The following is a 23,596-nucleotide window of genomic DNA, read 5'->3' on the forward strand; positions in this document are numbered from 1 at the left end:
TGGGTAACTAATGTTGGCAACCCCTAACAATTAATCTGTCATCCGATGTTTTTCTATCGACAGACATCATTGTAACCTGAACATGTAATGTTTTCATTGCCCAGCTTTTGTGAAATGTATCATAACATGCTTCGCTCTTTTCAATGTGTTGACACCTCTCTATCTTTTCAGTAATTAGATCAAGATCTAACAGCTTGTGCCCATAATGCAAGCACAAGCGCAATATGTGTGCATGTCTCTCCTATGTGTCCTTCTCCATACATTGTTTCAGTAATAATCAGAATAATCCATGAGCATTTCCTTAGGATTTCTCTTGTCCACAACTTCGCTTCGATACCAAGGAACTTTCAGCACATTTTCCTTTTGGACTACATAAGTATCAGAAGAATATTTAATATCTGTTCAATATGGTTTATTATTCATCCTTTTCATTTGTTTTTGAAATACTGGCACATTTAATTCAATTGTTTTCTAGCGTATTCTGGCAAAATTAGATGTTACCAAACGTAGTATACCTGATGTTGGAATACATTTGCCTTACCGGATTTGGAAGACTAGGATGTTATAGTTTATCCATTTCAAGCACGTTATAACTAGAATCATACATAACTCCATAGGTCGGAACAACCAGATATAGATTTTCTGTTGCCTCCTTATGTTTACCTGTTTTTGATTTTAACATAGTCATGCTTTGATCGCTGCACAATTTTGGATTAATAATATTTTCTGACAATTGTTAGATGGTTCCATACCTAAAGTGTGTTTACAAAGATTGTATTACTCCCTCTCATTAGCACGGCCTTAGTAGAGCACACTTCCACCACTGGGAATATGTTATGTGGCTGGAAGCACTGCAGAGCATGGTCGTTTTCACACCCTAGTCGATCACTACATTTTAAACCTTACTGTCATTGCTACTCTTTTACCTCTCAAATTACCTTTTCAGACACTCTTTGAACATCCTCCCTGGTGTCCGTTGCTTGTATCTGTACAGACTCGCTTTTTACAGACAATTGAAATCTCCCTTCCTTTGATGCAGACTCGCTTCACTGACATTTACAATCGGATTTCCCTGGATACGGAATTCAGATGCAACTGGCTGAATTTTAACAATATTTGACTGACTATCTTTTTTATGGTTCTCCAAATTTCATACGGTAATGTTCGGGTGTTTTTTGATTCCTGGGTTCTATATGCCCGCCTTCGTTTTATTCTGGCACAAAGGCTACAGTAGTCTTTTTTCCGGGAATTTCCACTTCCACCTGAGATTCAGTTGAGTTGTCGCTCTAGCCTATTTTTCCCCGCATCACGGAGGGTAACCTGGCAACAGTTTATATTTCATTTCCGGCCCTAGGATCACATGTCCACAACCCGGAACACTGATCCGTCGTGAGGGTGTCAAGGCATACTCGCCTCAAGGTAAGATTTACAGCGCCCTGCTCTTTCCAACAAGTGTTATTGTAATCTTTGACATAGAACTTTAAATAAGGACCAATTTGCTATTGATCTGCTTTCCAGATCAATTGCACTGCTAGGATTATCCGTTCCACTTTCCAAACATCCCTCACGGCGCCCCATCACACGGACTTCAACTTCATCCGTTAAAAGGACATTTTCATTTTTACTAGCGGTTTATCTCTCACTATGCTCCTATTTTGAACGTCAATCCCTGACAGCAATCATTGTTCTTTATCCTTTCGCAGTTTGTCTACTTTTGACCGCTATTCTGACATTTAAACAATCCTTTAAAATCGGTTTAATACGTGTGGGATGTTTTTTACTACCGCACGTTAGGTGAGCATTTTCTCATACTCATTCACGCCTGTTTTCACATGCATTGGGGTCAGGTTTTTTTTCTTCCAAATTTTACCGATTGACAATATTAACCCGTTGCTCACATCATGATACAATAGACATGGGTCATCAAAGTAATCACAGTAAATTAGTCACATCTCTGTCCATAGTTCTACGGAGTTTCAACTCTGCCACTGAGGATAAACATAGGGCACCCCAGTAAGCATTCCATTTACCCCATTTTCTGCCCCATTTTTTAGGACACCCCCGGGTTATGAAGACTTCTTTCTCAGGAATCATGCATCTGTCAAGTTCCGTTGCCCATTTGGATGCAGAAGGCGGAGTCACCCCCCATCCTCTTGCCAATTCCCTTTTCACCAGCGTGTACCCCAATGTCGCTAGTTGTTGTTCGACTTCAGTGTGGTCAGTGGCCTCCCATATATTTAATACGCCCAGTCGCAGTATTAATGTCAGCGTCTTCCCCAGTGCAGTGTGCATGTGATTTATGGCTGCCTCCCAAAGGTGATGGGCTGCTGGGCATTCCCAGATAGTGTGGTAGAAGGTGGCCCTCTGCCCACAACCCTTCAAGGAGAGATCTTCCTGTTGTGCGCCTATCTTAGCCAAGGTTATCCCTGTCATGTATGACCTGTGTAGAATCTTAAGCTGTATTAGTCTGAATCTAAGTGTGATAGCCGCCTCCCTAGGTGACATCAGGGCTGACCGCCAATCCTCATGATCAATCGACCCCAGGTCTCTCTCCCATTGCTCCTTAAGTTTGCCAAAACTATCAGGTAGGTTATTGCTAAGTTTCCTATATGTTAAAGATATGGCCTTAGTGTGTAACGGCCCATCAAGCATGCGGTCTTCCAGTGGCGATTAGTCTGGTGTGTCAGTGAAACTGGGAAAGGCCGCCTGTAAGGCATGTCTAATCTGTAGGTATCGAAATACCTCCCCCGGCGCCATCATATACTGCCTCTGGAGTTCCTCAAAACAAAGTATTGAGCCTTTTTTGACCATATCTTTCACTACTGAGATTCAAATCACATCCCATCTGTCGAATGCTGGTTGGTAGCACAACATGCCCAGTATTTGGGTAATCCACAGCGGTGTCACCTTAGTTAGGGTGTTAGCCCAGTCCAACCAAGAAGTTGCCTAACGCCAAATTCCTACAGTGTGCATCGTTGGACCTATATATCTCTTCTTCCTGACGTGGGAGTAGAGGGCTCCTAAATAGCCTGAGCGACCTGTCTGGTACCTATCCAGGGCATAGGCCTGGTAGTAGGTGGGAAATATATCCAGTGCTTTACAGCCACCAGCTGCGAGGCCCAATAATAAAGTTTAAGATCCGGCAGCGCTATATCGCCATCATACTAACTCTTTGTTAGCGTTTTTAACGCCACCCTAGGGGCCCCACCGTCCCATAACAGTGTGCTGATCTCCCCCTCCACCGCCGTGAAATATGCGTCCGGGACTTGGTTAGGACAGTTCTGGAGGATGTACAGAAAACGTGAGAGTGCCAGCATTTTAAAAAGAGCGGCTCGGCCCACCAGGGATAGAGGCAGTGACCTTTAATGCCCCACGTCTGCCCGTAGCCTAGCCAGCGGGGGCACCAGGTTAGAACTGAAGAACAAAGCCGGGTCCAATGTGTAAAAAAAAAACAAGTATATAAAGCCGTCTACAGTTACTTCTATTTTGCAATTCACTGGAAGACGGGGAATCTGTCCATGAATCACAAACAGCACTGCAGTCCTCGCATCATCACGTCCTGGCGTAACCACGCCGCCAAGGGCTCCAACATAAGGGAAAATAGCAGCGGGGACACCGGAAACCCCTGTCTGGTACCCCTCCGCAACGTAAACGCAAGGGAAGTATAGTTATTTACCTTCATCTGTCCCTGTATGCCAGTATATACCAGTTTTACCCAGGCTATAAACTGGAGTCCCAGCCCTACATTAGTGAGGACTTCAAATAGATACGGCCATTCTCTGCAGTCAAATGCCATAGAGGCATCCAAGGACAGTATAACTGCATCTTCTTCCAGGAAATCCCTACGCAACAGCACATTGTGGAGGCGGCGTACGTTATGAGCTGTGTTTCTCCCCGGCATAAAGCCAGATTGGTCTGGGTGTATTAAGGATGAAATCACAGTCCCAAGCTGTGTCGCAAAGACCTTTGCCAATATTTCCGCTTCCACGTTTATCAATGATTTAGGCCTATACAAACCATAGTTGTCAACCGGTTTGCCAGTCTTACGGATAACCGTCATAGTAGCTAGACGTTGGTCTGCTGGCAACCGTCCCCTCTCATAGCTTTCTTCGTACATGGCGCGTAAATGCGGGGCCACTTGAGAGAACATGACCTTTGTCAATTCAATTAGGGTACCATTTAGCCCCATCGCCTTCCCTGACTTGATTTGACCAATGACCTTCTTGATCTCCTCTATTGTCAGGTCTTCCTCCAGTGCATCCCTATCCGATTCTGAGAGGGTCGGCACGTAACTGTCTGATAGGAGTTGGCACGAGTCTTCTGCTGTGTATGTGGTAGAAGGAGAATATACTCTCTCGAAATGATCAGCAAATGCTTCTGCAATGTCCCTGGGGTGGTTAATCAAAACACCATTCCGTAGCCTCAGCTGAGACACCCATCTTGTACCTGTTCCCACCGCTTCAGCCATGCTAGGATCCTACCTGCCCTGTCACCCAGTTCTTATACCCTGTGTTGGATGGTACGATGTTTGGCCATTGCGTGTTCTTGAGCCTTAATTCTATACTCATCTTGCTTCAGGCTCTGCCTAGTATGTATGTCGCTTGAGGGGTTATTCGCTTGATCAGCTTCTTGCCTTTGGAGTTCCTCTTCTAACTGTCTCAGCACCTGCCGCCTCTTTTAGATATACCCTGTTTTGAGGGACAAGGCTTGCCCCTTAAGAACCACCTTATACGCTTCCCATATAGTCTGATCCAAGTCTACCGAACCCAGGTTTTTCTTAAAGTAATTCCCCGTTTGCACGCACAGTTCTTCCTTAATGTCAGGCATTGTCAACAGCCACGGGTTAAGAACAATAGTGGTACGTGTCTGTCGTTCCCAGTTTGTAAACTCAATCTGTACGGTAGAGTCCTCCGAGATAACTCTGGGCAGGACCTGTGGGTGTCGAAAACAGCCAATCAAGGCCATGTGTGTTAAAAAATAGTCTATACAGGAAAGACTGTTGTGGACTCCGGAAAAATTTGTGTATTGTGTGTCTGCCGGCTGTAGTGCAGGCGCAATGTCTGAAAGCCCTAGTGCTGTGGTGAAGTCTGCCATAAGTTCGCTCGGTCTAGCTCCTGGCCGCCGTGGGTGTCTGTCTGTCGGGTCATTCATCGTCAAGTTATATTCACCTCCCATAATTAAGGCACCATCCAGGAGATAGGTGAGTACGTTACCTAGGTCTACCAAGGCAGTCTTACCTAATGCCGGCTGCAGATATAGAGAGACAACATTGAGTGCTCTACCCTTCCACTGGGCAACTAATACTGCAAAACGTCCCATTGGATCCGCCCACATCTTTTGTACAATAAGGGGTGCACTTCTTTTGACCAGGATACCCGTTCCCCTAGAACCAGTAGTGTAATCTGCGTGGACTAGTAGCTTATAACCCCATCTAGTGAGGCCTTTACTTTAATTGCCCACCAAGTGGGTTTCCTATAACACTAAGTCCGGGGAGTGCATTTTCAGCAACTGTTGGATGATTCCCCTTTTGATTTTATCCCCCACACCGTTTACGTTCCATGACAAGACAGAGTGCTAGATCCCCGTCAACCCCCATCCCACAACACAACAAATACTGCAATACAGTAGATCAGAGATAGCAGATACATGTCATGGGGTATCGGGTGAGTGTGAGCAACTCCTCTTTGCGTGTGGCTTTCTCTGCTAGGACCAACTTGAGAATCAGCATACAACAAGATACAATTTCTGCAATTAAAATCAATATAACTTTGCATAGAAAAACATCCCCCCCTCCTCCTAACCCCTACCCCCCTCCCTGCCTGTGGATTTAAAACTACCCACTCCCCAACTAGGCAGAGTGCCCCTCCCCCCCAAAATGCTGAAAAGACTTGGGATTAGACAGCTCCCATCCCCGATAATGTCATGTTACATCATGCCTGCTAAAATAGTTCCCCCGTCCGTACCTCAAGGTTGCCTTAGGAGGGTGTCATACCATACTGCGCAGACCAGCTAAGAGAGTTACTAAACAAAACTGTTTAAGTATGCACCTGCGCATATCAACTCTATGACAGTCTATCACCACCAGCTATACTTGCATTTCTGTTCATCTGCCGAGTGACGCCCTAAACGTCTGGGCGCTACATGGACTCTGTTGCTCTCTCAGCCTTGCCCGTGAGGTGACACACCAGCAGTTCTTCTACGTTGCTCCCCCTCTGGCCGGGTCCGCCAGTACGGTCTCTCCTCTGGCCCCCACTTCTGGCGATGTGAAGAACCACGCTTTTCCATCAGACTCCATTCTGAGTTTTGCTGGGAAGAGCATGGCATATTTTACTTCCCTGTCCCTGAGCTCCTTCTTCACCGCCTGGAAGCTCCGACGTTGAGCCTGGACTTTGGCCGTGAAGTCCGGGAAAAATGTAATTTCACCGTTGTCAATCTTCAGCGGCGGGACAGATCTTGCCGTCTGCAGTATGATGTCCCTGTCTCGGTAATTAAAGACGCAAGCAATAAGGGGCCTCGGTGGCCCCGGCTTCAGCCTGCCCCCTGGTACCCGATGTGCCCTCTCTATTGAGAAATAGCGTGACAGGGTCTTGGGCCGCAGGTGGGAAGTAACCAGTTCCTACACATAGAGGTCCACTACTGGCCCTTCAGCCCGTTCTGGAACACCTAGAATTGGTATGTTGTTTCAGCAGGCCCGTCCTTCATAGTCATCAAGTTGTTGCGCCATTTGCTCCAGTTTAGTCTGTAATTCGGCCACTTGCTTTTGAAGTTGAGATGTGCCAGTCTGCAATGCTGTAGTCACATTTTTAAGTTCCTTAACCAAGTCGTCCATTTTACGAAAGTCCGCTCTGATTAGTGACTCTTCCACCGTGACAGAATCCAGCGAGGTGCGTACTCCATTAATCGCTGCCATGATATCATGAAGCGTCGGCTATTTGGCTTCTCAGCCTTCTCCGCTTGGTGCACACCTTGATCGCTTGTATCTTTCCCCCAGGTGAATTTCGCTAGTTTGTTTTACGCGTTGGCTTTAGGGCCCCTGCTCGTCGCCATGTGTGCACTGTAGGGCAAACGAGTCAGTGACGAGGTATCCTGGGGTAGTATCTACTGCCGACCCTGCAAGTCAGAGAGCCCGTTGGTGGCCTGTCAGGGTTCCCCCAGAGCCTAGTCTCTGGACTCCGCCACTACGGGGTTCTCCTCAATCCGGAAGTTTATGTTTTACTCAGACGGTGCACTGCTACCAAGGGTGAGGGGTTCTCCAGTAATGATGTATGATATGCACCAGCCTTGATCACAGGTCTCCACTGAGTAGTGTCTCCTCAAATGGCCGCACCGGCGACAGCCCGGGGCACAGGGAAGCCCAATCAACACCACACAGGCACTGCGACGGGCGATTGTGATGTCCTCACAACCTATCCTTTCCACTGACCCCCGTACACCAGCCAGTCACAGCCTCACCACCAGCGAGATGCCCCTGCGCGCATCGACACCTCCAGAAATGCCAACTTATGGACTTGCAGCGCTCCAACTGCAGTATCTTCTCATGCATCAGATGTCCCCCAAGCAGAGCGCCAACACTATGTAGTCATTGCCCAAGTGTACAGTGGCGCTCTCCCACCTCCTTTATGGACCAGGGCAGTAAGTTCGGCCAGAGGTGGGCACCGCACAGGGGAGGTGGAGGGGGCGGAGGGATGTAGAACCAGCCCCCACACCAGATGGCCCCCAGACACGTCCCCCCGCTAGCACTCTGGGACCCCACAGCAATGTAGCCCTCCACTGGGAGCTCGCCTCCTCCGAAGGTCAATTGGGCCCAAACGTCACATAGAAGCCGGGCCTCAGTTAAGAAGTGCCCCGCCGGGGCGCTCGCTCCTCAATCCTCGCGTCTCAGCCACAGTACCTGTGAAGGGGTTTAAGCCCAGCAGTGAGCGATCACCAGGTTGCGTGCTGTCGCACCCCCAAGCAGATGCCCAATGGTCTCCGTCGGCCGCCCGCCCAGGCCTCACGCTACCTAAACTCCGGACCCCACTCCGTCACCAGAAGCCAGGGCCTCGATTTCCCAGTGTCGCCACAAGACGTCCATCTCCGCGTCACCAGTTTGCTCTACCTTTCGTTCGGAGCACTGGCGGTGCGCCCTTATGGTCCGCCGCTTTCCTGACGATCTGCGTTGAGCGTCGTAAGAAGTAACGGTGCAGCTACTTCGGGCGCCGAACTCCTACCGGCCTCCGATAGCCGCCATTGGGGAAGCCCCGTCTTTTGCTGGTGTCTCGTGTAGGAGCTGCAGTCACCGCTATTTCTGCAGTCTATCACCCTCTAGATTGCATTGGACTTTGTCTCACTCTCGGACTGGGCTTGAATGAGGCATATGGCAGAGTATTATTTAGGATAGCCGGCGGGGATTTTGGAGCTCTCTCAGGCTGCTGCCATCTTGATCGGCTGCAGGCCACGCCCCGGGGTCGGGGTTTTTGATTGAATTAATACATTGTATGACCTTCTGACGACAGACTTAGAGTCTTATAGATACTCTGTTTTTCTCTCTTATATCGCCAGATATTTTAGAACGACATGATTTACTCCGTTTTCTCCAAGCCCAGCCGGGTTGGAATTGTACCCGGCTGAGCAGTAAGCTCTAGGTACTTTTTCTTTTTTCTTTTTATCTTATCACAGACCCTGAAAGCGCTGCACTTTATCTCCTTTTTTCTTTCCCTACATTTCCCACTCTACTTTACTTTATCTCCTTTTCTACATTTCCCATTCCTCTCGCGCACAGCCTCTTCGTGCACTCATCCTCACCCACTGTCCGTAATTATTTCTTCTTCACCCATATGAGAAAGCCCCTACTTTCTTCCTCACTACCTTCCGTCTATTTTTCCATTTCTCATTTTCAGACAGTCCGGATTTTCTTCGTATTCTTACAGGTACACACAGTACATTGAAATTCTTTATGAGCACATTGTTTTTTATCTTTTTCATACCACCCGATACCAACGCACTGCCCGGAATTAGTCACATTTTCGCACACAAGGCCTTTCCTACCTTACTTTTATTGAACTTTATGCACAGTAGTTGCTCAGCTCTTGCTGTCACCATTTCTGTATGTGCATCCTACGCATGACGTTTTCTCCACTATTTGGTGGTGAGGGTTTCTACATGTTGAGCAATACTCAACTTTTCAATCAGTTACATTCCTGAAGTTTTGCACTGTAGAGCCATGATGTAGGTATCTCCGCTGTCCCTTGTATCCCTTCCCAGCTCTGAGGAAATCGCGGAAACATTTTCCAAATGCGACAAAACACGTGTCGGCTGGTTTTTCTTCTGTACAAAGACTATTAAGAGAAATTAAAAGACTGAACTCTGCGCAACATCTCCGAAGATATTTCCTTCCTCGGTCATTTATTATACTACAATGCTTGTGTATTTCGTATATACCATGTAGACTTACTATTTATGTGTGCCTAGGTCATTGTTTGTTTGTACTGTGAGGGTTTTACCCACACTTAATTGGGGGTGTATAGGGCTTATTCCCTCTCCTAGATGCACCATGTAGACCAGATATCCTTTCAGACTTTGTGCATATATTAGCAGAGCGCCTAGGAATTTCCCTGACCACTAAAAACCCTTCCTTTTGACGTGTTTCTCTTTGATCATTATCGGTCGTGCTTTGTGGCCAGCTAGTTGCTGCTAATATCTTTGGTGGTTTGTATCTGTGCGCCCGGAATTGCGTCTGTAAATTTCCCCAGTCTGGCCAGGGTTTGTGTTTTATTGGCAGAGAAACACAGACCTGAGACTTCACTGCAGTGCCTGAGGTCATAAGACCTACAAATTGGAATTAACAGGCAATGTTGCTCGCTTACCATCTGTGGACAGGAGCACTGCAGATGAAGCCAGGATTCGTGTTTGTAGCTGCATAATAGGCGACAGGCAACTAAGTTGTCCTTCCGGGCCCAGGGTGGATTGAAGCACACGATAGGCAGTGCAAGCAATCTCATGTAGGTTATTCTCTTCCAAGCCTGGGCTGTCAGTGCTTGCCTGAAGTATGGCTGATGCTTGCCCAAGATATAGGAGGCATCCAATGCGGAAACGTTTGATCAGTGGCATAAACTTTCCAAGTCCCTTTCGAATGACAGTTTATTAACCTGTGCATTCACTGTTTTTTTCCCGGCTGTAACCGTAATGTGCTAGTTTTGCAGATTGCAAACTTCAATTTCTAGAAGGCTTGTGGCCACTGTCAACTGTGCCTGCCATGAGAAGCCTGCCTTTTCGAAGACTGTTTTGATTTGTGCTTTCAGTGAGGGTGCTGTGGCACACAGAGTGCTGATGTAATATATTATTATGTCCCCATAGCATATAATATAAGGACAGGCAAATCCCGGCTCCAGCCTCACTCTGGCTCTCCTGGCCTGCAGAGGAAGAGTTAAAACTTTCTTGTAAGCGAAGATTTGGAATTTCGGAAGGTACTTGTTCAATGCACTAGGGAAGGCTAGGTGACAGTAATTGAGGGAAGGAACTAGTTTAACTCTCAAAATATTTAGAATGAGTTCAGCGGATGGACTGTGCAGCTGCTGATTTAAACGTTTCAAGCTGTAAATCATACCAGCTCCCTTACTTCTTAGGTGTTTTAAGTAGGCCACTGGTTTTGCCCCGTCTGATAGCCTGATGCCAAGATAGTTAGAGCCTGTGCATGTTTTAATTTGCAGGTCACCTAGTCGCCATTGAGCTGTTTTCTTTTGTGGGTACTTCCCAAAGATGACTATCTTGGTCTTCTCCTGGTTCACCAAGAGTTTGTTCTTTTGATTGTACCTATGGAGTGCATTGAGGGCTCTCTGTTGACCAGTCCGCGAGTTATCCATTATTACTATGTCATCAGCATACTGGAGAATTTGAAGCCGCTTCTTCCCTAGCCTTGGTGTTAATAGGAAAGCGTTTTCCAAGGCTTTGCCCAGATCTGCTGTGTAGAGATTAAAGAGAAGGGTACGAGGACACAACCTTGTTTCAGGCTGTTGTTGTGTGGTAAATTAAATTACCCGGACTTAATTTCTATACATTAATAAAGAATAAGGATAGCTCATAAAATGAGAGGCAGAGTCCGTGGTGTCCGAGTCCAAAGGGCTTTATTGCAATGGCTTGAGCCAGGGGAGAATCGGGTTCCATCACCACCAAGGTTCAGGAAGGGATATCTAACGTTTTATTCACATCACACATTATATATAGTAAAATCATACAATTGGAATGAATAGAGAAGGCGGTACACTCCAGGCGGAGCAAGTGAAAGAGAGAGATAAGAACACAAGGGCGTGAAAGAAGGCGTGTAGGTAGGCGTACACGTGGGTGTTCACTTGATGAGTCATAGAGGTGTCATAGGTGGGTGGATGCATAGAGGAGGTCTGCAGGGTCAGCAGAAACTTTTACCCTACATGTGTGCACAACTGGTCATGACGTGAAATTGACGTGTAACTGGGGGAGCTGGGGGGATCTGACTTTAGCGCGAGTCTGGAGTCTGGGATGTCAGAACGACCTGCACCTTTTGGCATATCTGATATCTTGTGTTTGGAAGATGTATTGTCTGAAGTAAAGGTCTCTCGAGCAAAGGCTGTTCATCACTAAATGCTAGTGTGCGCATATATTTCTTCGTGCATTGCGTGGGGCCATGGGCTTCTATGGTAACGGGTTCAGTAAATCACTTGAATGGAGACAGGAAGGCTAGGCCCTATGCTCTGCAGGCGGAATATGTTTACCGATTTCACTAGACTGGAATGTGTTTTCGCAGAGCTGAACAGATAACTGTAGGCAAAATACCGTCTTGGCAGGCAGGCCAGGCCGGGCACCTTTCGGCAGAGCAGGGAGTAAGGGAGAGGTCAGGGATGCATACCTAAACTGCAGCTTTCAGAGTAGGAAGAGGCTCGGAGCCTGATTTCAGGGCCTGGCTCGGCTGGGCCACAAAAACATGTGCTTCTCGATATTTAAACGTGTACCATATAATGCATTGGCAACGTAGGCCTTAGTGCAGAATTAACGTTTCATTCATGGAGGGCCTAATAACTGACATGCTAACATTGGACGGAAATGCAGGGGCCTTATCATTTCGGCCATAGAGGGAAAATGCATTGATGTACATGCACATATACTACACGTTGGGGTACACGCAGGGGACACATAGGCCATATAAAATTCCATTTTCCTCAGTTGGTTGACACTTTTGCTCTTACTGTGGATTGGCTGGTCTTTATGCGGACCCAGCTCCCATGGTGTAAGGCAATTATTTCCTTTAGCAGCTGTCAGGGGATTCCCCAGATGGGTAGTTTCTCCCACAGTTTACCTTGGTCCACCCGGTCGAATGCTGCACTACAGTCTACGAAACAGCAAAAAAGAGGTGGTGGCGTCGGCTGTGCAGCTCAATGTGAGATGTGACCCAGTGCTATGATGTGATCCATGATGGAGCTTTCAGGCCTGAATCCGGATTGGAAAAAAGGGAGGATGTTGTTGTCTTTTGCCCAGGCTTCAAGTTCTTTCATTAGTTTTCTGACATACGCTTTTGCTTCTAAGTCTAGTAAAGCAATAAGACTGTACTTTTATTGTTTCATGCGGTCCCCTTTTTTATGAATTGGGAAGAGGATTGATCCTTTCCATGACGATGGAATTATTGAGGTGGCATATGCATGCTTAAAAAGTGGAGTGAGCTGTCTGATCAGTATGCGTGTGAGGCTTTGAACACTGATGCGGGGCCCCATTTGGTCCTGGAGATCCCATTGGGTCCTGGGGATTCATCGGTCGTCATTTTTTTATTAGGTCAGTTACCTTGGCCTCTTTGATGCTGGTTTTTTGGGGGACCTGATGTGGTGCTGAGTAAAATGTATATGGGTTGGTATATGGTGTATTCAGAAGGAGGACCGTGTTTATTACTATATGGTTTGACTCCTTAGATGTGATCCACTCACTGAGTTTAAGGCTGAGGTTTGCTGACCATTTTATTCTGCCCACGACTTTGTGGCACTCTTACCCAGTTGTATCCCTTAGTGTTTACAGTTGTGGGGCAGCTTTTTCATCTAATTGGAGGGTTGCCCTCTGTGGTCTGTTGTCATTCACAAACCTGTTATCCACTTCAAAGTCGCTAAGATGTGGCATCAGTTGGTCCGAGATGAAAATGTATTCAATGGTGGATTTATCCCTGAGGAGGGGAGTGGGAACCAAAGCGGATCCTGCGCCTCTTTGATGGCATGCACGGAGGCCAGGCTATGACTGTCAAAGAAGCCCTTCAGGAGGACTGCCTCTGTGGCGGGTCGGTGGTGGGTTTGCAAGTTCCCCAACTTACGCATATTTAAGTCCCCGGCAATTACTGGAAAGTGTGAGACATATTCATTTAGAAGATGGTCAATTTTTGTTTCCAGTGTTTTTAAGCTTGTTTTTCTGAGTAGAAAGCAGGGCTAACATAGCAGTTAATTAGCAGTAGACGGGTTAAGTTGTTGCTTTTTAGCGGGGACTCCAACGCCTCTGTCCAGTCATTATCATTGATGGGGCCTAGGTCTTTTTGCCAGGCATTGTGTGTTGTGTCAAGTGTAGTGGGGCCATTGACCACAAGTGTTTGGTACATTTTGGTGATATTATGATCTCCTAGTTCCCCCATGAAAACGTTGGCCTCTATAAGATTACATTCGGGTATATCGTCTAAGTGTGTGATATATTGGGAGAAGGCATCGAAACTGGGGGTATTTGTAAAACTGCGACCGGGGCATATCATACTCTTTTTGTAGCTCCTGAAAGGACTTTAGGGTTAGACCATGGAGAACATCTCCCACCATAGATATACCAATGTCTTCCCGCCTCTCAGAGCCAGGTTGCGCTAATAGCGGAGACAGGAGGCCACTGTGCCAATGGAGAGCCTCCTTCGTCAGTCTGCCCCACCGCCCAATTCAATGCAGCGATTGCCTCCAAGACACAAACACCGTCCTGGTTGATGGCGGCAACATTTGGAACGTCGGACCCGAATATAAGATCATGTTCAAGGGCATAGTGTCCATCAACCAGCGTTCGACCACATCTGCGGGGGTCCCGTCTGTCCCCGTACCACCATTCTTTCAGGATGAGTAGGTGTGAGGCAGCATGATACGTCTAGATCTCAGGGGTCGCCATACTGCCACCGTATGTATATTGAAAACAAGTTCTTAAGCTACCCAGGCCGAGCTCCCACCCCAGAGGAAATGTTTGCATTGTATTCAGTTGTCAAAAACAGACGGGCGATATCGGATATGGGTGGTATTGGAGTTTATAGAGAAGGCAGGACAGGGACACCATCTTAAAGATGGCGGATCTGCCGAACAGGGAAAGCAGTAGTCGCATCCAAGTGCGCACCTGTTCCTTCATCTGAATCCATAGCGGGGCTACATTCTTTTCTCAAGAAGCATGCTGTGAGGCCAATAGATACAACCCAAGGTATTTAAAACCATCCGGGACCACCATCACCTCCCGTGTCCATTAACCAAGTTGGCATCCACCCAGCAATGGCCATAGGAAGGACTTACGAACCATCATATATAACCCTGAGGGCTCTCCAAAATTGTTCATTATCCTAAGTAGTTTCAGACCCGATCTGTTAGGGTGTGTAAGACAAACAAGGACATCGTCCGCATACAGCGCTATACGATCCGAAAATTCAGGCGTCCACTCAAAGCCACCGACCTGTGCATCTATCCTCACCCAGGCTGCAAGCGGTTCCATAGCTAGTGCAAAATGATAAGGAGAGAGGGGGCATCCCTGGCAGGTTCCTCGCCCAATGGAAAAGATCTGCGAGGTCAAATCTGCAACACGGACGGAAGCAGTAATATCAGTGTAGAGAAGGCAAATATAAGTAAGGAGACGGGGGCCAATGTCCAGTCAACTAGAAGTGCGAATAAATATGTCCAGCTGAGTGAATCGAAGGCCTTGTCGATGTCTGCCAGGAGGAGCGCCGCTGGCCATTCAAGGCGATCAACCATCGCAATGGCGTTTTAGGCGTGACGTATATTGTGTCATGTAGCACGCCCGGCATAAAGCCAGTCTGGTCAGGATGAACTGAGTTAGAGATATGCGGTATGATGTGATTGGCAATAACCTTGGCAAGGAGCTTTTTCTCAACATTAAGAAGTGAAATTGGGTGGTAGGAAGTGTGGAGTTCAGGGGGTCTACTCGGTTATAGGAAGACTACTATCTCTGCGTGTTGCCAATCTTGTGGAAGGTCTTTTTTATCTACAGCAGCATTAATTGCGGCTGAATAGTGGGCTGTCAGTAGAGATTGATACTTTTTGTGGAACTCTCATGGAAAGCCATCAGGGCCAGGTGCCGTGCCCGAGCACATATCCGATAGGGCGTTTTGAAGCTCCTCCACCGTCTGTGGAGCATCTAGTTACTCCCTCACCAAGTCTGTCAGGGCCCACAGAGGTAGATCATCTAAGAACTGGCAGATAATACCCGCCGGAAGAGTCTCTCGGGGGGTTGAAAGGTCTCAAAAATAGTCGGCGAAACTCGCCGCAATTTGTTCTGTGGCAGTGAGTATCGCACCAGTAGGGCCACTAATAGCTGGGATGGTTAAGGGACTGAGTGTCTGCTGATAGAGGCGGTGGAGCAGGGCACTGGATTGGTCACCTCACTGATAAATCCTACTGCAGGTCCCCAACTATGCCATTTTAGCCTCATCTAATAGTTCACTGGCATAAAGTCGTCGACGTGCCACACTCTAATTTTCGCCTTTACTTCTGTGTTCTAAGTCAATGAGTTGGCCTACCGCCTGTATCAGTTTTTCGTAACGCTGTTTACGCAGTGCAGAATGCAATGTCTATGCCCCTCATAGTCGGTTTCATAGCTTTCCACAGGGTGTCAGGGGACTTTGCCGTCCCTATATTATATGAGATATAGTCTGAAATGCGGTATGCATATGGAGTTTATATTGCTCGTCTTGTAGATGCCTTGACGGGGCCCATGTCGGAATGGGGAGCGTCTGGTCGCAATGTCACCAATATGGGGGAGGGATCGGAGAGGCCCCTAGGTAAAATGTATACTGTCTCTAGTCTTTGAATGTGGGTTGCGGAAATGAAGATGTACTCAAGGCATGAGAATGACTCATGAACGCCGGAGAAATATGTAAATTCTTGGTCAGTTGCCTGGAGTCTCCTCCAAGTGTCCACCAATTCCATTCCCTGTGTTAGTGACCACAACCTTGACTCCTGTGTTCCTGTCATCCTCAAAACGCTGCGCCATCTATCTCTATGCGAGCATAGAACATCATTCCAGTCTCCCCCAATGATCGTTAGACCCAAGGTGATCTCCACCCACAGTGGTGTTAAGCGCTCCACCAGGCTCCATGCTAACGGCGGGGGGAGCATATACACTAACCAGAATGAGTTGCTCACCATATTGTGTACCCAATTCTATAATGTATCTGCCCTGGGGATCCATCATGTATGTAGGGGATTCTACAGTGGATTAAGATTTCCACACCCTGTGATCCACTTACAAATCCAGAATGGAAAATCTGGGTGTAGCCAAATTGTGCTTAGCACAGTGCCCTATTGCCCCGAAGATGGGTTTCTTGTAAATGTAGGACGTCCGGTTTGTAGCGTTTCGCCTGTTGCAGAATGGCACCCGCTTGATCTTATCCAAAAGGCCACAGACTTTGCAACTAACCACATGGAGCCTCCTCCCAGTAGCATCTGTCATAGTTGGTGACATGCTTGGGGGTGCGGTGCTTATAAATGTGAAATGGCGTGTGGATGACATGATCTGATGGGAAACTGCATGTGTAAAATGAAAATTCAGCACTGAAAACAAACAATTACTTTTCCCTAACCCCCCTCGCCTCCATCCCACCCCAATACCTCATAAACCTTGAAGCATCTGTTGCAGCACGATAAGAGTCCCAACCCCAATGGGGGCCAGGGACTACTCCCTGCCAATGGATCCCAAATAGACATTGATTTTGCATAAAAGCGTTTTCAGAGTCAATGGAGAATGAATGTAAAAGTAGCCCAGATATTGTTGCCGTCAGGCATGTTATACGCATCATATATCACTGTGGATGTTGATTAGGATAAAGTCGGCTCCACCTGGCCCTCCGCCAGTCACATATGAGATTTTCTGCGAGTCTTGGATCGTCCCCTAGAGTGTTATCTACGGTGTTGTTTGTCGATGACTTTGGGGCGATTGTGGCTTGGGCCCCCGGACGAAGAATCTGAGTCTAACCTTGGCGGAGTGTTTGGTTTGAATTTTACAATTTCATTTGTATAGTTGAACACCTCTTCTGGCGTTTCAAAGAAATGTGTCCGTGATTGATGGAACACCCTCAGGCAGGCTGGGAACAACAGGGAGTATTGGATTTTAAGATTCGCAAGCAGGTTTGGGCTTCCTCAAAGGATTGCCTGCGTTGTTGGACTATCCTAGCATTCACACGTGGGATTTGCAGCTCTAAGATTATTATATGGTGTGAGGCGTATGTGAGAGCCTCCTTAAGCCTGTCTTGTTGTAGGATTACATCTCTTTCCTTGTAGTTTAGGAATCTAGAGATAATTGGCCTGGGACTGGCTTAGTTCCAAGAATTCTAGCTGTCAGCCTTTGTGACGTTTGTGATGCTGTCATAAGAGTAGGCTATCCGATCGGTTCCGGATCCTGGAATTTGCGTCAGCCCGCACGGGAATATTGTCCTTAAATCTTGTGTGGGGGTTATTCTGTATGCATGGTAATTGTTCCCCGGGTGGTTCCCATCCACACCCCTTAGAACCAAGTAGACTTCTTTCTTTAGCCGAGTTGGAGTGCAATGTCTATATCCCATTCCACCATGAGGAATAGTTCTTCTGCTGTTAGCATTGTTGAGTGCGGCAGCTCAACCCTATAAAGGTGGATTCGCCATGAGCGTTACCAGGTAGGCTCATAAACCTGACCCAAGCTAGGTCTTCCGATTGTGTTTGGGTCAAGGTGGGGATGTGTTTGAATAGATGAAGTATATTACCCCGGTTTAAGATGTCATAGTGACCCTTGATGCTGTATCTGGGGGTGAGAATTACCGTGTGGGTTGTTTTTCTGATTTGGTTATCCTTTTGTTGGGTTCTCGGTCTTGACTGAGCAAAGCTTGAGTTGGGGCCCAAACCTGCATCGCAGTGACTGACTTCTGGGCTGAGTTTGGAGCTTTGGGATGACGGGACAATTACAGCGCAAAGCAACTGGGGTTCCGGGGTAAAATGACCCTGATTAGGGCGCACTCTAGTGGTTGAGCCTGGTTCCCTAAACGAGCAGGGTTGAGTTGTTAACTCTGACTTTGTGGTGATTAGTGGGGGGGCTAGTTGAATTTCAGTTGCCTGACCATTATAGCTGTGTGGGTCCCTGTTAGGTGTGTTGAGTGAGATGGTGTTTTGATCACTTGTTCTGTTACTTCTGTTGAGATCGGTACAATTGAGATTGTGTTTGTTCGACATAGAAAATGTACAGTAGTCCCCAATTCTCCAAGCAATTGGGGGAAACACATCCACAAATTAATGTAGAGGAAAAGGCTCACAATCCCTTAGATACCATAACCACACATGTAATAACTCACAGTGTTAGAGGAAATGAAATCAAAAACAATTAAAACGGTATATAGAAAATTGTACAATTTATTCAAATGATTTATACATTCATAAAAAATACTTTCTTGTACCATATAAAACAATTAAAAATGTGTAAATACACATGAAGAATAAAAAAGAAAGATCATAAACAAAGTTTTGTCGACGCAGCGTTTCGGTGTTATGATACGACCTTCATCAGGACAAGATTCTAATTTAAAAAGAAACATACAATTAGATTCATTTTACTATTTTTTCTTTTTTTTTATACATAATACATCAGTGACATTTTGATAAAAAGAACATTCAAAACAGTTTTCAAAAAACTATTAAAGGCACAGTTATAGCCTCTATTGTTTATTAAACATGTGGTATGGGTTTGAGAATACAAGGGTGTGGGAGGTTGGTGAGAGGGTTTTTCGAATACTCCCACTGGGAATTTAGCGTCTGTTTTACTTATGCCAAATCTTATTTCAATTTATTATACCTTATATATGTAAATTGGTAATTAATCCTTCTTATTCAAATGGAGGTTCCTTCCTTGATATTGTGGGTTACCGTTCTGCAAGGATGGTACTGTGTCTCTGGGTGGTATAACACGTCTAAATGATTAAAATATGGGATATGATGTTACCATAAGGAGGAAACTTTCAATAGGTGATCCGGTTATATATCTATTACTCAGACTCTCTTTACCTTGAGATATCAGTGTCTTGTTGTCTAACAAGGATTCACCACCCGATTAGTTTATAAGGAACCAGACACCTTATTAGTTGTCAGCATGTAGTCTATTTCCTGGATGGTACATGATCCTAGGTTATGAGGAACAACAGAGGGTTGGTTTTAGTGATGGTAATATTATCTACATCTATTTCTTCAATCTCTAGCATTTAGTGGGTCTCCAATTACCTTAACCCCTTTACTGCTAAGGCATTATTCTTCTGCTCATATAATTTCCATTGAAATCAATGGAAAGTCCATGACGAGTTACCCTTGTCATTAGCGGCGAAGAGGTTAATTTTCTAGGAGTTCTTTTGAGAGTCAAGGGAGCCACCGTTTTTTGTAGATATACTGGAGATATCCTAATCGGGATGACACAAAAAAGGGGAAACCAATAGGAGTTCCTTACAATCTTGCTCACTTAGATAATTGTTCCAATTGTACAATGGTAATCAAAGGAGAGTGTTTAGATCATAATAACAACAAACACAGGATTAAATCTTTCATCAACTGTAGGTCAAAAAATTTAATTTACTTGATCAAATGTCCATGTAATATGGCATATGTAGGGGAAACATCTCGCGAAATTCGTCAAAGAATTAACGAACACAAGTCAGCAATCCGTACAATGAAAAAAGGCGCACCCTTGACTCAACATTAGAAAGAGGCCAACCATTTGTTAAATGATCTAACATGGTGTGGACTAGAATTAATCCATATTAATGCCAGAGGTGGTAATGTGGATCTTAAGCGTAAAAAACGTGAACAATTTTTCATGTCACGCTTCAATACGGTAAAGAAAGGTCTGAATACTAAAGAAGACTGGGAACGGATTCTGTAGAGCAGAAATCTATACTACTATTATAAAGAGAGAACACAAACCTTTGAGCCAGGTAAACTACAAAAGTAATGCACCAATCACTACACCCAATACACCATTTGAAAGGGGAGATGTGGCAGAAGGACACAGGCTATAGATATGTACACCATATACATTGAAAAAGCAAAAATGCCAAAAGTGGTAAAGTAGTCCCTTGGGGGCGTGGCCGTGGGCGTCTCAAACAACAAACGTGGGCGTTTACAGGGCCGTGCCAAGTGCAAATAACAAAAATAGGTCAAGCGACTTCACAACACACTTACATATGCACAAATAGAGCGGAAATGCGCTTTCACTGAATTTAGAACGCACAATATGCAGACATAGAGCGGAAATGCCCTTTCAATGAATTTCTAAAACATTTGCAAATCCCAACACATACAGCGGAAATGTGCTTTCAATGAATTTAAATTCGCACATAACACCAATATACAAAAACAGCAGAGGTGCGCGCTATAAGAAATATACACACATTTATTGCAGTTACCCAGACAACATTGACGCCTTCGCATTAAAAACCGGGCGGGCCTTCCATCGACGAGGAGTGTCAAATGACGCCACACAGGGGGCAGGATTAATCGCATACTACACCAATCACAACGTACTAAAGAAAACACACACACGACTTCGGCTTACCAAAAAAAAAAAAAAAAAGTCTTTAACCATTGGCCATTGACCAACGACGTCACAGGGGGGTAAACACGAACAAAAAAAGCTGACATTTCTTAACGGAGAAACGCAATCGACAGCGCATTCTCAAGACTTTCCTCACATCTTGCGGACAAGATAAAACGCTTACAATAAGACATACGAATAACGAAAATAACACAACTGCCCATAATTACTCGAGCACCGCCAGGACTTCACCACACAATTGACAAAACGAAAGAGAAACTTCTTTGAAGGGATACAAAAACGAACACACGGAAAGAGCCTTCGAAAGAAAAAACAAACATTAAACAGGTGACACGTCACTTTCCTCACATTTTGCGGACAACATAAAACACGGAAAACAATACATACAAATTAAAAAAATAACACAAGTGGGCCAAATCAGTTGAACAGGGCCAGGACTTGCACAGACAACTCTTCTGCTGGGCGGGCGGGGGCCCTGAAGCAGGCTTTTGCTCCCGGACAACGTTGGGACGGGCTGCTAGTTAACAATAAATAAGATCTAGTGGCTGTGTTCATACCTGCAAGAAGCATGTGAAAATTAATCCGGCAATACTTATATAATATGACTAATTTGTCTATATAGAAGATTAGTAACGTTGGATAACAATAGCAGTAAAAGTAGAATTCATTACCCACACCTTGCAGGATATTTAGCTTGATAACGAATAAATGATAACATAATTAATAAGAGTTTGACCAGATAATTAAATGTACACAAATTCCACCTTCCAAACAATTTTTTATGAATTAATGCGTCTTATGATATTTAGTAAAATAAGGAAATAAGCGATTCCATGTATAAAACATCATGAGTAAGTAGGGTCATTAATCTATGCGATTTGACGGTACCTTTAATAGATAGTGCTGATAAATACAGTTAATAAAACTTAGAGAGAGATATTCTTTTCAAGGCCACGCGAGATTTCAGTAAAGAAACTATCTCAGTAGTCCGAGATCATACAATTACCATGTGACGAGATAAAACAGTCACCTTTTCAAAATACAGATATGCAGATAAAACATAATGTGCATATATAAACATCATGCGTGAGTAAGACGGCTGATAAATAGTCCACTACGCATTCTAACATTACCCTTAAAAGATAGGGCTAAATATTCTTCTCAGTCTCACGCGAGATTTCGTTAATGGAACTACCTGGGTAGTTCGATATCAAATAACCGTGACGAAATAAGATCTCCTTTTTTTAACAAAAACAGTTATGCGGATAAAATATAGTACGCAATCAATATGCCCAAAGAAATATTAGTAAACAACTCCTTTCAATAATAGATAAAAAGGAGAATAAACATCTACTTGGAAAATTCCAAGATAGGAATTGTCGTTTTATAAAAACTACCCGGTAGTTCTGACCTCACGAGATCGCGCAGGAAATGACGTGGCAATTAAAGTTAATTAACGCCAGGTGAAGGTGCCTGCTAGCTACAAAAACACCCCACCCCGTGCTCTCAACAAACTGCAAAATCAATAGACACAAGAGGAGCAGGGAGGCCGTCGGATCAACAAAAGGTGAGAGGGGACGTTTTGTGGTGAAGGTATAGACGCTAGCACTCTACATAAATGCTAAGATGCGATAGAGGACTAGACTCCTTTAAAACCAGAACCAAGCATGAATATGAAAGATTTGTAAGGATAACAATAAGTAAATTCGATCGCTCTAAGGGCATAGAACCCGTTCCTTTTTAACAACAATAAGGAAACTCGATTGCTCGATAAGGAAACTCGATTGCTCTTAGAGCATAGAACTCGTTTCGGTGGCTCCCTTGACTCTCAAAAGAGCTCCTTGAATAATTAAGGTAATTGGAGACCCACTAAATGCTAGAGATTGAAGAAATAGATGTGGATAATATTACAATCACTAAAACCAACCCTCTGTTGTTCCTTATAACCTAGGATCATGTACCATCCAGGAAATAGACTACACACTGACAACTAATAAGGTGTCTGGTTCCTTATAAACTAATTGGGTGGTGAATCCTTGTTAGACAACAAGACACTGATATCTCAAGGTAAAGAGAGTCTGAGTAATAGATATATAACCAGATCACCTATTGAAAGTTTCCTCCTTATGGTAACATCATATCCCATATTGTAATCATTTAGACGTGTTCCACACATTTTTAATTGTTTTATATGGCACAAGAAAGTATTTTTTATGAATGTATAAATCATTTGAATAAACTGTACAGTTTTCTATATACCATTTTAATTGTTTTTGATTTCCTTTCCTCTAACACTGAGTTATTACATGTGTGGTTATGGTATCTAAGGGATTGTGAGCCTTTTCCTCTACATTAATTTGTGGATGTGTTTCCCCCAATTGCTTGGAGAATTAGGGACTATTGTACATTTTCTTTTCATTGCTCCTTGTCCCTCATTGGATTCATAAGGAGACCTCCCTACTTTTTATATTTTTTTCGACATAGACTTTGTGGCGAAAATCGGATAGGTCTAAATTTTCTTTGGCTTGTGGGGTTTGGTTCTGAATTGTTTTCAGGAAAGCGACTCTTTTAGAGGTTTTGACCTTTTTCTGCTGTTTCTTTAGTTTTTTCTTAGCCCACCTGGAGAGGGGCACTACTTGCTGTTTCTGAGTGAGAAGGTTGTCCTTGATTTCCTCGTCTAGGTATGAGGTGCTGGGGCTGTAGCTTTGCCTCGGTGAGACGGCAGAGGGGATTTATGGCTGAGATTGGGGCTTGGTTGCCGGGCTTCATTGTGGGGCTTCCAAAGTTGTTGGTTTTCGGGCTAATTTGG

General features: G+C 45.1%; 1 protein-coding gene and 1 long non-coding RNA gene across 2 annotated transcripts in view; one reads left to right on the forward strand and one right to left on the reverse strand.

Annotated features, from left to right (window-relative positions):
* The window catches only part of LOC147703391 (uncharacterized), a 9,287,842-nt gene that overhangs the window by 1,232,785 nt on the left and 8,031,461 nt on the right, over positions 1–23,596 (forward strand). The gene's annotated exons all lie outside the window — the stretch shown is intronic.
* LOC147703393 (uncharacterized) overlaps positions 18,604–23,596 on the reverse strand; it is a 97,365-nt gene continuing 92,372 nt past the window's right edge. The window contains exon 3 of the long non-coding RNA XR_015297295.1: positions 18,604–18,765. This is a non-coding gene — a long non-coding RNA (uncharacterized LOC147703393). The remainder of the gene's footprint in view (positions 18,766–23,596) is intronic.

This window comes from Lissotriton vulgaris, chromosome 7 (genome assembly GCF_964263255.1).
Source record: "Lissotriton vulgaris chromosome 7, aLisVul1.2, whole genome shotgun sequence".
In the NCBI taxonomy this organism is placed as follows: Eukaryota; Metazoa; Chordata; class Amphibia; order Caudata; family Salamandridae; genus Lissotriton; species Lissotriton vulgaris.